Raw genomic sequence first — 14,566 nt, forward strand, 5'->3', positions numbered from 1 at the left:
CCTCATCAAAATTACTGTTAAATATCAGTATCCGTTACCCCTGATTTCTGATCTATTCTCCAGAGATAAAGGTGCTTGCTGGTTTACCAAGCTTGACCTCAGGGGGGCGTATAATCTTATTCGCATTAAGCATGGGGATGAATGGAAGATGGCGTTTAATGCTCCGGAGGGACATTTTGAGTACCTGGTGATGCCTTTTGGGCTCACTAATGCCCCTTCTGTCTTCCAGTGCTGCATGAACGATATATTCCGAGACTTTGTGGATAAATTTTTGATTATCTATCTGGATGATATTTTGATCTTCTCCAAGAATTGGGACTCTCATGTGGAACATGTTCGGACTGTGTTCCGGATTTTGAGGGAGAATTCCCTGTATGTCAAGGGATCGAAATGCCTTTTTGGGGTACAGAGGATTTCATTTTTGGGATTTATTTTGTCTCCGTCAACTATTGAAATGGACCCGGCCAAGGTACAGGCCATTTATGATTGGGTTCAGCCCACTTCTTTGAAGGCCCTCCAGACGTTTTTGGGTTTTGCTAATTTTTATCGGAAATTTATAGCTAATTTTTCTGGTATTGCCAAGCCATTGACGGATTTGACTAGGAAGGGTGCTGATGTGCTGAATTGGTCTCCGGAGGCTGTTTCTTCCTTTCAGGAGCTGAAGCGAAGATTCACTTCTGCTCCGGTTTTGCGGCAACCTGATGTCTCACTCCCGTTTCAGGTGGAGGTGGACGCTTCTGAGATTGGTGCAGGAGCGGTGTTGTCCCAAAAAGATCCTGTGACATCTAAAATGAATCCTTGTGCTTTCTTTTCCCGAAAGTTCTCCCCATCCGAACGTAACTATGATGTGGGGAATCGGGAACTGTTGGCCATGAAATGGGCATTTGAGGAGTGGAGACATTGGTTGGAGGGAGCCAAACACCAAGCCATGGTCCTTACTGACCACAAGAATTTGATTTACCTGGAGTCGGCCAAGTGCTTGAATCCTAGACAGGCTAGGTGGGCCTTGTTTTTCACACGTTTTGATTTTGTGGTCTCTTTTCTTCCGGGCACTAAGAATGTCAAGGCAGACGCCCTCTCTAGGAGTTTCCTTGCTGATTCTCCTGTTGTGACTAAGCCTGCTACCATCTTAGGCGAGGGGGTAGTTCTTTCTGCCATCTCGCCCGATTTGAGACGTGCTCTGGAAGAGTTTCAGGAGGACAAACCTGAGCATTGTCCCAGTGGAAAGTTGTATGTTCCTGACCAGTGGAGGAAGAGAGTGATGTCTGAAGTTCATTGCTCTGCATTGGCTGGTCATCCAGGTATTTTTGGTACTAGAGATCTGGTGAGTCGGTCTTCTTGGTGGCCCGCCTTGTCTCATGATGTCAGGAATTTTGTGCAGTCCTGTGGGACTTGCTCCCGGTCTAAACCTTGTTCTCGCTCTAGTGGCTTGTTGATGCCTTTGCCGGTGCCCAGGAGGCCATGGACCCATATTTCAATGGATTTTATCTCTGATATGCCTGTCTCTCAGAGAATGACTGTTATTTGGGTGATTTGTGATAGATTCTCTAAGATGGTCCATCTTGTACCACTCCCTAAGTTGCCATCTTCCTATGAGTTGGTGCCCTCGTTTTTGCAACAGGTGGTTCGCTTGCACGGGATTCCTGAGAACATTGTATCTGACAGAGGAGTTCAGTTTGTGTCTAGATTTTGGAGGACTTTCTGTTCCAAGCTGGGAATTCAGTTGTCCTTCTCCTCTGCATTTCACCCTCAGACCAATGGGCAGATGGAGAGAACAAACCAGACCTTGGAGTCATATTTGAGATGTTTTATTTCTGCTGATCAGGATGATTGGGTTTCATTTTTGCCCTTGGCCGAATTTGCTTTAAATAATAGAGCTAGTTCTGCCACTTTGAAGTCACATTTTTTTTGTAACTTTGGTTTTCACCCTCGATTTTCTTCAGGGCAGGTGGAGCCTTCTGCCTGCCCAGGTGTTGACACTGTGGTGGAGAGAATGCACCAGATCTGGGACCAAGTAGTGGATAAGCTGTCTCTCTCCCAGGAAAAGGCCCAGCGGTTTTCCAACCGGCGTAGGACCGTTGGTCCCCAGTTTAAGGTGGGTGATATGGTTTGGTTGTCATCAAAAAATATCGCTATGAAGGTGGCTTCTCCTAAGTTTAAGCCTAGATTTATTGGACCTTACAAGATTTTGGAGATTATTAATCCGGTCTCTTTTCGGTTGGCTCTTCCTGTCACATTTAAAATTCATAATGTGTTTCATAAGTCCTTGTTGAAGAGGTTTGTTGAACCAGTAGTTCCTGTGGTGGCACCTCCTGACCCTATATTGGTTGAACGTAACATGGAATATGAGGTAGAGAAGATACTGGATTCCCGTCTGGCTAGACGTAGACTCCAGTATTTGGTTAAGTGGAAGGGTTATGGTCAGGAGGATAATTCCTGGGTCTCTGCCTCTGATATTTATGCTGAAAGATTGGTGCATGCCTTTCATCGGGCTCACCCGGATGGCCCTGGTGGCATGGATGAGGGTTCGGTGACCCCTCCTCAAGGGGGAGGTACTGTTGTGAGTTCATTTTTCCCTTCACCATTGAGGTCTGATGAACTCCCTCCTCTGGTGAAGGAAGGTAGTGAGGCTGATTATCAAACACCTGGGCAGCTAGATGATGACTGGGTGGCTGGAATTGAGGACTGGATATAAGGCTGCCGACGCCCTTCTTCCTGGCTGGTGATTTTCCTGCTGGATTCTTGGAGACCAGTCTGATTCCTGCATCTCAAAGCTAAGTTTTTCTGCTCTGCTTTGTACTCTTCAGCTTTGTTTTTGTTTTGCCTTGTTTTTTGGGAGTTCTGCCATCCCCGGCCGGGGGTGAGCTGAATTCCATTTTTGTCTCTTATCTGTTGATCTTTTGCTCTGTCTTCAGAATATACCTGAGTGCTGATATAGTCTTTTGAAGCCTAGCGACTTCAGGGCCTGTTTTTCCTATCAGTCGGTTGGCTCATTTTAATAGGGTTTTTGCGGATGGCAGACAGCAGCTTTCCTATCCTGTCCTATGTAGTTAGCTTGGGCCCCATCATTTGCTCAACCTATCTTTCTATCTGTGTTAGTGTTTTCATCTTGCTTCACCGTCATTATATGTTGGGGGCTGCCTATTGCTTTGGGGTCTGCTCTGGGGCAGTTTAGTTTTTCCCCTTTCTGTCTTTAGGCTATGTAGTTCTCCGGCTGTGATCGAGGGGTCTAGGGCACCGTAGGAACCCCCCACGGCTACTGCTAGTTGTTGTGGATAGATCCAGGGGTCTGCAATCCGATAGCTGGTATTTTGTCTTTTCCTCCTTCGGTGACTCATCATAACACCTTTCGTTAGGTCCAGGGTGGTGATATATCTGACTGAACCTAGCCTTTCAATGAGTTTATCGACGTGGGGCATCGGATATGCATTGAATTTTGGACACCTCACTTAGCTTCCTGTAGTTACCAAAACGTCACTCTCCATACAGCTTCAGCACAAAGACAATGGGGCTGGACCAGCTGCTCTTTGACTCATCGATGATTCCCAGGCTCAACATTCTCTTCACCTCCTCCATATCACCTCACAGCGGGCTTTGGACTTCGATATGGCTTTTGGTTCACCTCCCACATGCGGTTCCGTCAAGATCTTATGCTCAACAACCTGCGCACGTCCTGGCAACTCCGAAAACAGGTCTCGGTTCTGCTGAAGCAATTCTCGACACTGTCATTTCTGAGCTATTGACAGTGTCTCTGCAACATCCTTGAACTTGGCTTCAGGACTGGCCCCCAGGCCCATAGCTTCCACCGGTTCCCTGTCTCGTAACGGTTTAAGCAGGTTGATCTGGTAAAATCAGTATGGCTTTGTTCTCCCTGGCTGGTGGACCTTGTAGTTTACGTCACTCAATTTTTTGACCACCTCACATGGCCCCTGCCAATTGGCAAGAAATTTACTTTCTACCCTGGTTACCAACACCAATACCCGGTCTTGAAAGCTAAACTGTCTGGGTCTTGCTGCCTGATTGTAGACCTTTGCCTGGGCCTCTTGTGCTGGAAGTAGGCTCTGCTTCACAATCAGCATCACCTTCACGATCCTCATCTGAATCTGGGCCACTTGCTCTATGATGCTCCATTGGGGTTTAACCTCTGCTTCCCAGTTTTCTTTCGCAATATCCAGAAGTCCTTGTTCGACGGTGTCATCCATAAAGCAGCTTGAACAGTGAAAACTCGTAGAAGCCTGTAGAAGTTCCCCAATAGAGAATAACAGATACGGGAGCAGGCAATTTTAGTCTCGACCATCCTTCAACATGACGTTCTTAAGCATGGACTTTAGGGTCTTGTTGAATCTCTCCACCATGCCATCAATCTGCAGATGATACACTGACATCCTGAGTTGTGTAATCTGGAGAGCCTTACACAACTCCCTCATCACTTTGGACATAAAAGGAATTGCTTGGTCTCTCATGATCTCTTTTGGCAGGCCAGTCCTTGAGAAAAAAGGGACTAACTCTTGGGCTATATTCCTGACGGAGGAGTTTTTCAGTGGTACCGCCTCTGGGTACCATATGGCATAGTCCATCACCACAAGGATGTATTGGTGACCCCTGGCAGACTTAAGTAAGGGCCCGACAAGGTCCATAGCAATCCATACAAATGGGACCTCTATAATAGGCAATGGCACTAAGGAACTCCGGAAGTGGGAGACTTGAGAAATTAGCTGACAGGTAGGGCACCATCTGCAGTAATTAACAATCTCTTTGTGACATCCAGGCCAGTAGAACCTCTGATTGACCCGCTGTTGGGTTTTGTTTACTCCCAGATGCCCACCCATGACATAAGCATGGGCCAGGTCTAGTACCCTACACCTAAAGGGACTCTGTACTGACAAATGCTCTATCACTTCCTCCCTTAGCTTAGTGATCCGATAAAGGTGCTCCTCATTTAAAGCGGTTCTTGAGTAACCCCATTTATGATAGTCACATTGTCAAATGCCCTTTTCAGGGCTGGCTGATATATATGTGTGCAGCGAGGAAGTCATTCCCAAAAGTCAGTTCACACTGAGAGCACATTGCAGGACCACCTGGAACCTGTCAATGCAGACGACCACCAAAGAGTCCCCCACATCTGCGTGGAATGGCAGGAAGATCATGGAGATTATGGGAGTGGACAAGTCCCAGTTGACATCTGAGCAGGCGCGCAGATTGGAGGACACACTGTGGGAATATCAAGCTGCTTTCTCCAAGGATGATAAAGACTTTGATTGCACAAGGGCAGTGGAACATGAAATACCCAAAGGAAACACCCCTTCGATTTGGGAGAGATATCGTCAGATTTCACCAATCCTCTTCCAAGAGGTTAAGAGGATGATAGCGCAGATGCTGGAAAATGGGTTGATTTGTCAGAGTCAGAGTCCTTGGGCCGCATCAGTCGTGTTGGTATGAAAGAAAGACTGGTCCATACGGTTTTGTGCTGATTACCACAAGCTGAATGCGCACAATGTACGGGATGCCTACCCGTTACCCAGAATCGAGGAGTCCTTGTCTGTACTGGGGAAGGCAAAGTATTTCTTTATGTTTTATTTAGCCAGTGGTTACTGGCAGGTGCCTGTGGCGGCCCTAGATCGACAGAAGACCTCATTCATCTTACCGATGGGTCTGTTCAAGTTTAATCGAATGCCTTTGGACTGAGTACTGCCCCAGGAACCTTCCAGCGGTTGATGGAGTATTGTCTGGGTGATTACAACTTCGAATCAGTGTTGTTGATCTATTTGGATGATGTGTTCGTGTATGTACATTCGTTTGATGATCACCTAGAAAAATTCCTGCAAGTGTTGCACTGTCTGAGGGACAATGGACTTAAGATCAAGCCCAAAAAGTGTCAACTTTTCCAGACGCTGATCGAGTTTCTGGAGCATGTAGTATCGTCATTAATGTACACTCTGTGCCCCATCTTGACTGAAAAAAAACAGAAATGTAGAAATTTTTGCAAATTTATTAAAAAAGAAAAACAGAAATATCACATCGTCTTAAGTTTTCAGACCCTTTGATCAGTAATGAGTAGAAGCACCCTTTTGAGCTATTACAGCCATGAGTCTTCTTGAGAATGATGCAACAAGTTTTTCACACCTGGATTTGGGGATCCTCTGCCATTCTTCCTTGCAGATCCTCTCCAGTTCACTTAGGTTGGATGGTGAGCGTTGGTGGACAGCCATTTTCAGGTCTCTCCAGAGATGCTCAGTTGGGTTTAGGTCATGTTTCACTGTTGGGATTGTATTGGGCAGGTGAGGAGCAATACCTGGTTTTCTCCACACATACCGCTTAGAATTATCACCAAAAAGTTCTATCTTCGTCTCGTCAGATCAGAGAATCTTATTTCTCATAGTCTGGGAGTCCTTCATGTGTTTTCTAGCAAACTATGCGGGCTTTCATATGTCTGGCAGTGAGGAGAGGCTTCTGTCGGTCCACTCTGCCACAAAGGCCCGACTGGTGGAGGGCGGCAGTGATAGTTGACTTTGTAGAACTTTCTCCCATCACCCTACTGCATCTGTGGAGCTCAACCATAGTGATCTTGGGGTTCTTCTTTACCTCTCTCACCAAGGCTCTTCTCCCACGATTGCTCAGTTTGGCTGGACGGCCAGGTCTAGGAAGACTTCTGGTGGTCCCAAGCTTCTTTCATTTAAGGATTATGGAGGCCTATGTGCTCTTAGGAACCTTGAGTACTGCAGAAATTATTTTGTAACCTTGGTCAGATCTGTGCCTTGCCAGAATTTTGTCTCTGCGCTCTCTGGCCAGTTCCTTTGACCTCATGATTCTCATTTGATCTGACATGCACTGTGAGCTGTGAGGTCTTATATAGACAGGTGTGTGACTTTACAAATCAAGTCCTATCAGTTTAATTAAACACAGCTGGACTCCAATGAAGGAGCAGAACCATCTCAAGGAGGATCACAAGGAAATGGACAGCATGTGACTTAAATATGAATGTCTGAGCAAAAGGTCTGAATACTTATGACCATGTGATATTTCAGTTTTTCTTTCTTAATACATTTTCAAAAATTTCTACATTTCTGTTTATTTTTCAGTCAAGATGGGATGCAGAATGTAACTTAAAGAGAAAAAAAATGAAATTTTTTGAATTTACTAAATGGCTGCAATGAAACTAAGAGTGAAATTCAATGGTCTTGTTGCTGCTGCTGTTGGAGCTGCTGCTTAATCTGTTGCACAAGCAGCTTACTTACTTGCTCCTGCTGGGCTTCCACAAGATGCTTAATCAGGTTATCCATGCTGTCTGACTTTGCTTCCTGGCTCACTGTCAACTTCACCTAAGGGTACCATTACATTTAGCGATGCACCAGCGATTCCGACCATGATACGACCCGAATAAACAGGGGAAAAGAACCAATCACACAGTGCCTATATAAGATGCAATAATTTCAGAAGAATATAATAATAAAATTATCAATATCAAATGTGTGCTGGAATCAATCCCCCAAAAAAAGGGGATGGCAGACCATCCGGGTATAAATGAAAATTGAAAAAATTCAAAGATGGGTTGAAATAAAAACCAAGATGAAAAAGATGATAAAAAATAATAATAATAACAATAATAATGAATGATACAATATAATATAAAAATACCTTTATTGAAATATTGGCACAACAATTAAATGCATAAAATTGTGTATATATATAAAATAAAATAAGATAATATAATGACATATACAACCACAAAAGCAATATATTTATGGACAATGGAAAAACCAGTCCATAACAAAAGGCTTAATTAATGATCCAGATAAAAAAGTGCATAAATAAAGTAACATAAAATATCTAATAAATGTGTCCAAAAGTGCAAAAAAGTGCAAAAAGGTGCTGATGTGCAAAAGAATTATACATATAAATCGCCGTGAGGCGAGTGCAAGACACAAAATAATACCTGTAAGCCAATTGGTGCTATATGGGTTGTATAAGAACGCGCCCCGACGCGCGTTTTCGTCAGGAGGACGAAGGAGATTCTATTTCCGAAACGCGCGTCGGGGCGCGTTCTTATACAACCCATATAGCACCAATTGGCTTACAGGTATTATTTTGTGTCTTGCACTCGCCTCACGGCGATTTATATGTATAATTCTTTTGCACATCAGCACCTTTTTGCACTTTTTTGCACTTTTGGACACATTTATTAGATATTTTATGTTACTTTATTTATGCACTTTTTTATCTGGATCATTAATTAAGCCTTTTGTTATGGACTGGTTTTTCCATTGTCCATAAATATATTGCTTTTGTGGTTGTATATGTCATTATATTATCTTATTTTATTTTATATATATACACAATTTTATGCATTTAATTGTTGTGCCAATATTTCAATAAAGGTATTTTTATATTATATTGTATCATTCATTATTATTGTTATTATTATTATTTTTTATCATCTTTTTCATCTTGGTTTTTATTTCAACCCATCTTTGAATTTTTTCAATTTTCATGATACGACCCGGTCAGGATCGCCGCTGGTGCATCGCTAAATGGTCGCTAGTGAGCTGCCAAACAGGCAGTTCTCACCAGCGACAGAGCAGCGGTCAGCGGTCATTACTTACCTGTCAGACGCGGCGAAGAAGACGTCCTCCCGCCCGCGGTCCAGGACGTTCTCGCGCGATCAGCTATAACCAGCGGGGGAGCCGGTTGGAGGTAAGTATCACACATAGCGATATCGCTAGCAATATCGCTGCTGCGTCACAAAATCGGTGATGCTTTAGCGACATCACTAGCAATCTCGCTGTGTGTAACGGGGGCTTAAGACATGCAGGTAATGCACATGTGCTCCTTGGGGATGTTGCCCACATTCCAAACACCACCTGAGGTAGATCGGCTTGCTCGGCTGCACATGGAGGTATGCACAGGTACACTGGCTCTTTAAATCTTAGAGTGGTTTATTATATACATGCAGCATAAACCAGTGCAAAGTAAAAATAAACAAGGCCCCTCAGGCAAAACAGGAAGGAAAGACAAAAAGGCATACAGTCTGTGTAGTTGCTGGGATTCGCCCACTCAGGATTACCTAAAAACAGCGTTCAGTTTAATATAAACAAAAGCCTCATTCTGGAGTTAGCCTATCCAGGCATTCTGACCACCAAATGGCTCAGAAGGCTGAATATTTGCCTACTAAACCCCACCCCTGGGGTGAAGATATGGTGTATCACGGACCGCGTACTAGGTACCCACTGGTAATTACATGTCCTGTGTAGTGCAGATGAATGGGGTTCGCAGCGTCTGGGGACAGAGATGGGACAGCACTAGTGTTGAGCATTCCGATACCGCAAGTATCGGGTATCGGCCGATACTTGCTGTATCGGAATTCCGATACCGACATCCGATATTTTTTCAATATCGGGCATCGGAATCGGAAGTTCAAAGTTGATTGACAGCCGAAATGACGTCATCATGATGCGCGGTGTGTGCGCATCATGATGCGCCGTCATTTCGGGCCTTCCGGGGGTCTCTGCCGGCCTGCTGGGGGGCTGTGCCGGCCTGCCGAGGGGCTGTGTGGACTGCCCGGGGTCTGTACCGGCCTGCCGGGGGGCTGTGCACCCTGTGGGGGTCTGTACCGGCCTGCCGAGGGGCTGTGCTGATGTCCGGGGGTCTGTGCAGGCATCGTCCGATGGGACTACAAGTCCCATCGGGCGATGCCTGCTACCATGACAGTGATTGAAACATTAGCCAATGATGGGACAGTAGTAGTCCCATCATCCGGCTAATGTGTTAAATGTTTAAAAAAAAAAAAAAATACTACATACATACTACATACATACTACATGCATGCTACATACATACTACATGCTACATACATACCACATATATACTACATGCATGCTACATACATACTACATGCTACATACATACTACATATATACTACATGCATGCTACATACATACTACATGCTACATACATACTACATACATACTACATGCATGCTACATACATACTACATGCTACATACATACTACATGCTACATACATACTACATACATACTACATGCATGCTACATACATACTACATGCTACATACATACCACATATATACTACATACATACTACATGCATGCTACATACTACATGCTACATACATACCACATATATACTACATACATACTACATGCATGCTACATACAGCAAATTCCCACACAGCAATGGCATAAAGTGAGACTAGGGACTTTTTTTTTTTAAGTGGCGGAGGAATACAGTGCGGAAGGATACCTACCTTCCGTCATTGGATTCCTGCAGCCCGTAGAGAACGGCAGCATCAGCTGATGCTGCAGTTCTCTACCCAAGATCGTCGTGGGACACACTCGTGGACTGCTTTGGATCATGGGTGAGTATTTTTGTGGTTTGTTATGTTAATATTTATTCAGCAGACGACAATGGCTTCGGGGAACAATGTGACAAGTATTGGTAAGTATGTTACTCTATGTTATATGTACTGTATGTCTATGTATGTATTGTATGAATGTATTGCATGTAGCATGCATGTAGTATGTATGTAGTATGTATGTAGCATGTAGTATGTATGTAGCATGCATGTAGTATGTATGTAGCATGCATGTAGTATGTATGTAGTATGTATGTAGCATGCATGTAGTATGTATGTAGCATGCATGTAGCATGTAGTATGTATGTAGCATGTATGTAGTATGTATGTAGCATGCATGTAGTATGTATGTAGCATGCATGCAGTATGTATGTAGCATGCATGTAGTATATATGTAGTATGTATGTAGTATGTATGTAGCATGTAGTATGTATGATGCATATATGTAGTATGTAGTATGTATGTAGCATGTAGTATGTATGATGCATATATGTAGTATGTATGTAGTATGTATGTAGCATGTAGTATGTATGTAGTATGTATGTAGCATGTAGCATGTATGTAGCATGCATGTAGTATATATGTAGTATGTATGTAGTATGTATGTAGCATGTAGCATGTATGTAGCATGCATGTAGTATATATATAGTATGTAGTATGTATGTAGCATGTAGTATGTATGTAGCATGCATGTAGTATATATGTACTATGTATGTAGCATGTAGTATGTATGTAGCATGCATGTAGTATGTATGTATGTAGTATTTTTTTTTTTTTTTTTTTTACATTTAACACATTAGCCGGATGATGGGACTACTACTGTCCCATCATTGGCTAATGTGTCAATCACTGTCATGGTAGCAGGCATCGCCCGATGGGACTTGTAGTCCCATCGAACGATGCCTGCACAGACCCCCGGACATCAGCACAGCCCCCCGGCAGGCCGGCACAGCCCCCCGGCAGGCCGGTACAGACCCCCACAGGGTGCACAGACCCCGAGCAGTCCGCACAGCCCACCGGCAGGCCGGCACAGACCCCCGGCAGGCCGGCAGAGACCCCCGGAAGGCCCGTACAGACCCCCGAGAGGCTGTACAAGGGCAGGAAAGGGTTTTTCCAATTCCGATACCGGAAGTCTCATAGACTTGAATGGGACTTCCGGTATCGGCATCGGCGATACCGATACTTTTTTTAAAGATCGGCCAATCCATTCCGATCCGATATTTTGAAGCATCGGACGGTATCGCTCAACTCTAGACAGCACGTGACCACCAACAAACAGGACCTGTGACACGTGACCACAGGGGGTGGGATCGGGACGGAGCCAACAGTAGGAGAGTAGTCAGGGCCAAGCCAAAGGAGTCAGGAAACTGGGAGAGGCAGAAACAATACCAAGGGGACAGACAGAACGGATAGTGAAACCACGCAGAAGTCAAAGAACCAGATGAGCAAACAGACAGCACCAAATCAGCAGGCAAATACATAACATAGTAACATAGTTTTGAAAGCTAAAGGAAGACCTTATGTCCATCTAGTTCAGCCTATGTTTAGTGCAGCTGTTCTGCATTGTTGATCCTGGAGAAGGTAAAAAAACCCACAGAGTAGAAGCCAATTTTCTCCATAAGGAAAAAAATTCCTTCCCCTAAGCTGGGTAAACCCTCTACCTATAATATTCTGTTATTCATAACCTTCTATACTGTTACTCACAAGAAAAGCATCCATTCCTTTCTTAAATTCATTCAGTGAGTTGGCCATCACCACTTCCTCAGGAAGAGAATTCCAGAGCCTCACTGCTCTTACCGTGAAGCACCCTCTTCTATGCTGGTGCAGAAATTGTCTTTCCGCCAAACGAAGAGAATGCCCCCTTGTTCTTGTCACAGTCCTTGGTACAAGCAGTTCATTGGAGAGATCACTGTATTGCCCTCTGATATACTTGTACATATATATTAAGTCTCCCCTAAGTCTTCTCTTTTCTAGAGTAAATAGACCTAATTTTGATAACCTTTCTGGGTATTGTAGTGAACCAACTCCATTTATCATTTTAGTAGCCCGCCTTTGAACCCTTTCAAGTTCAGTAATGTCTTTCTTGAGCACCGGCGTCCAAAATTGCACACAATACTCCAAGTGTGGTCTGATGAGTGATTTGTACAGAGGGAGAATTATGCTTTCATCTCGTGTCCCCAGACCTCTTCTAATGCATCCCACGTGACCCTATTTGCTTTGGTGGCAGCTGCCTGACACTGGGCACTCCAATTTAGCTTCTTATTGACTAAGATGCCTAAGTCTTTTTCCATTTCTGATTTCTGCAAAAGAACAAGAAGGTTTACCCGTACAGGCCTCCAAACAAATGCAGTGGACCCATATAATAAAGATGGCAACACAGGTGCAAAAATACCAATCAAGCAACTGCTCCAGCCTACCAATACATGGAGGGGGCGATTGCCTGGTATGTTGATGCACAAAACAACTTGTATGCGGCGCTGTTCACACTAAGGCCATGCACAGCATCCAGGCCAGCCTAGTACCAACACCCTTCTATTAGTTCAGGCGGGCTGCCCAGCGCTAACAAAATGCATGCTGTGTGAACAGACACCGCAGTTTACAAGACCAAATGGGCCCAACTACACCCCGAATAAAAAGTGCAAAAAACACATTTTAAAAAAATGTGGAGTATTAGCTAATATTTTGGCCAAAATACGTGAGCCCGTAACCTACGTCAAAGATCTCCACGCTTACGGGTACCTAACACTAAATAATAATACAGCACAGTACAAAAAGAGGACTTGAAAATCCTCCAATAATGAGAACAGCAAAAGAACAAGAAGGTTTACCCGTACAGGCCTCCAAACAAATGCACTATCAGGATGCAGTGGACCCATATAATAAAGATGGAGGGGGCGATTGCCTGGTATGTTGATGCACAAAACAACAGTTGGGCCCATTTGGTCTTGTAAACTGCGGTGTCTGTTCACACGGCATGCATTTTGTTAGCGCTGGGCAGCCCGCCTGAACTAATAGAAGGGTGTTGGTACTAGGCTGGCCTGGATGCTGTGCATGGCCTTAGTGTGAACAGCGCCGCATACAAGTTGTTTTGTGCATCAACATACCAGGCAATCGCCCCCTCCATGTATTGGTAGGCTGGAGCAGTTGCTTGATTGGTATTTTTGCACCTGTGTTGCCATCTTTATTATATGGGTCCACTGCATCCTGATAGTGCATTTGTTTGGAGGCCTGTACGGGTAAACCTTCTTGTTCTTTTGCTGTTCTCATTATTGGAGGATTTTCAAGTCCTCTTTTTGTACTGTGCTGTATTATCATGTCTGATTTCCCCAGCAGTTTCCCATTTAGTAAGTAATTGTAGCATCTGTTTCTCCTTCCCATGTGCATAACCTTACACTTATCTGTGTTAAACCTCATTTGCCATTTTTCAGCCCAATTCTCCAATTTACTCAAATCTGTCTGTAGTTGCAAACTGTCCTCCTTTGTGTTAACTACCTTACATAGTTTTGTATCATCTGCAAATACTGATATTTTACTGTGTAAGCCATCCACTAGATCATTAATAAATATATTAAATAGTAGGGGGCCCAGTACAGAACCCTGTGGTCCCCCACTAGTAACCCTGGCCCAATCTGAGGATGCCCCATTAATAACCACTCTTTGCTTTCTATCACTAAGCCAGCTACCTACCCATCTACACACATTTTCCCCTAGCCCAAGCTTTCTCATCTTACTTACCAATCTTTTATGTGGGACAGTGTCAAATTCTTTAGAGAAGTCGAGATAAATGACATCCAATGATTCTCCTTGGTCCATTTGAGAGCTTACATCCTCATAGAAGCTGATCAGGTTAGTCTGACAGGAGCGATCCTTCATAAATCCATGTTGATATGGAGTTAAACATTTATTAACATTGAGATATTCCATAATGGTATCCCTTAGAAACCCTTCAAAAATCTTACCCACAACAGATGTTAAGCTTACCGGCCTATAGTTTCCAGGTTCCCTTTTTGAATATTGGTACCACATTTTCTTGCCGACAATCAAAAGGAACAGACCCTGTTTCTATAGCGTCTTTAAATATAAGGAATAGAGGCCTGTCTATCACATGACTTAACTCCCTTAATACCCGAGGGTGAATGCCATCAGGGCCTGGTGATTTGTCAATTTTAATCTTACTAAGGCGGTTCTGCACTTCT

Source organism: Dendrobates tinctorius, unplaced genomic scaffold, assembly GCF_039654945.1.
Source record: "Dendrobates tinctorius isolate UK_male_01 unplaced genomic scaffold, ASM3965494v1 ptg000151l, whole genome shotgun sequence".
NCBI classification, from domain to species: Eukaryota; Metazoa; Chordata; class Amphibia; order Anura; family Dendrobatidae; genus Dendrobates; species Dendrobates tinctorius.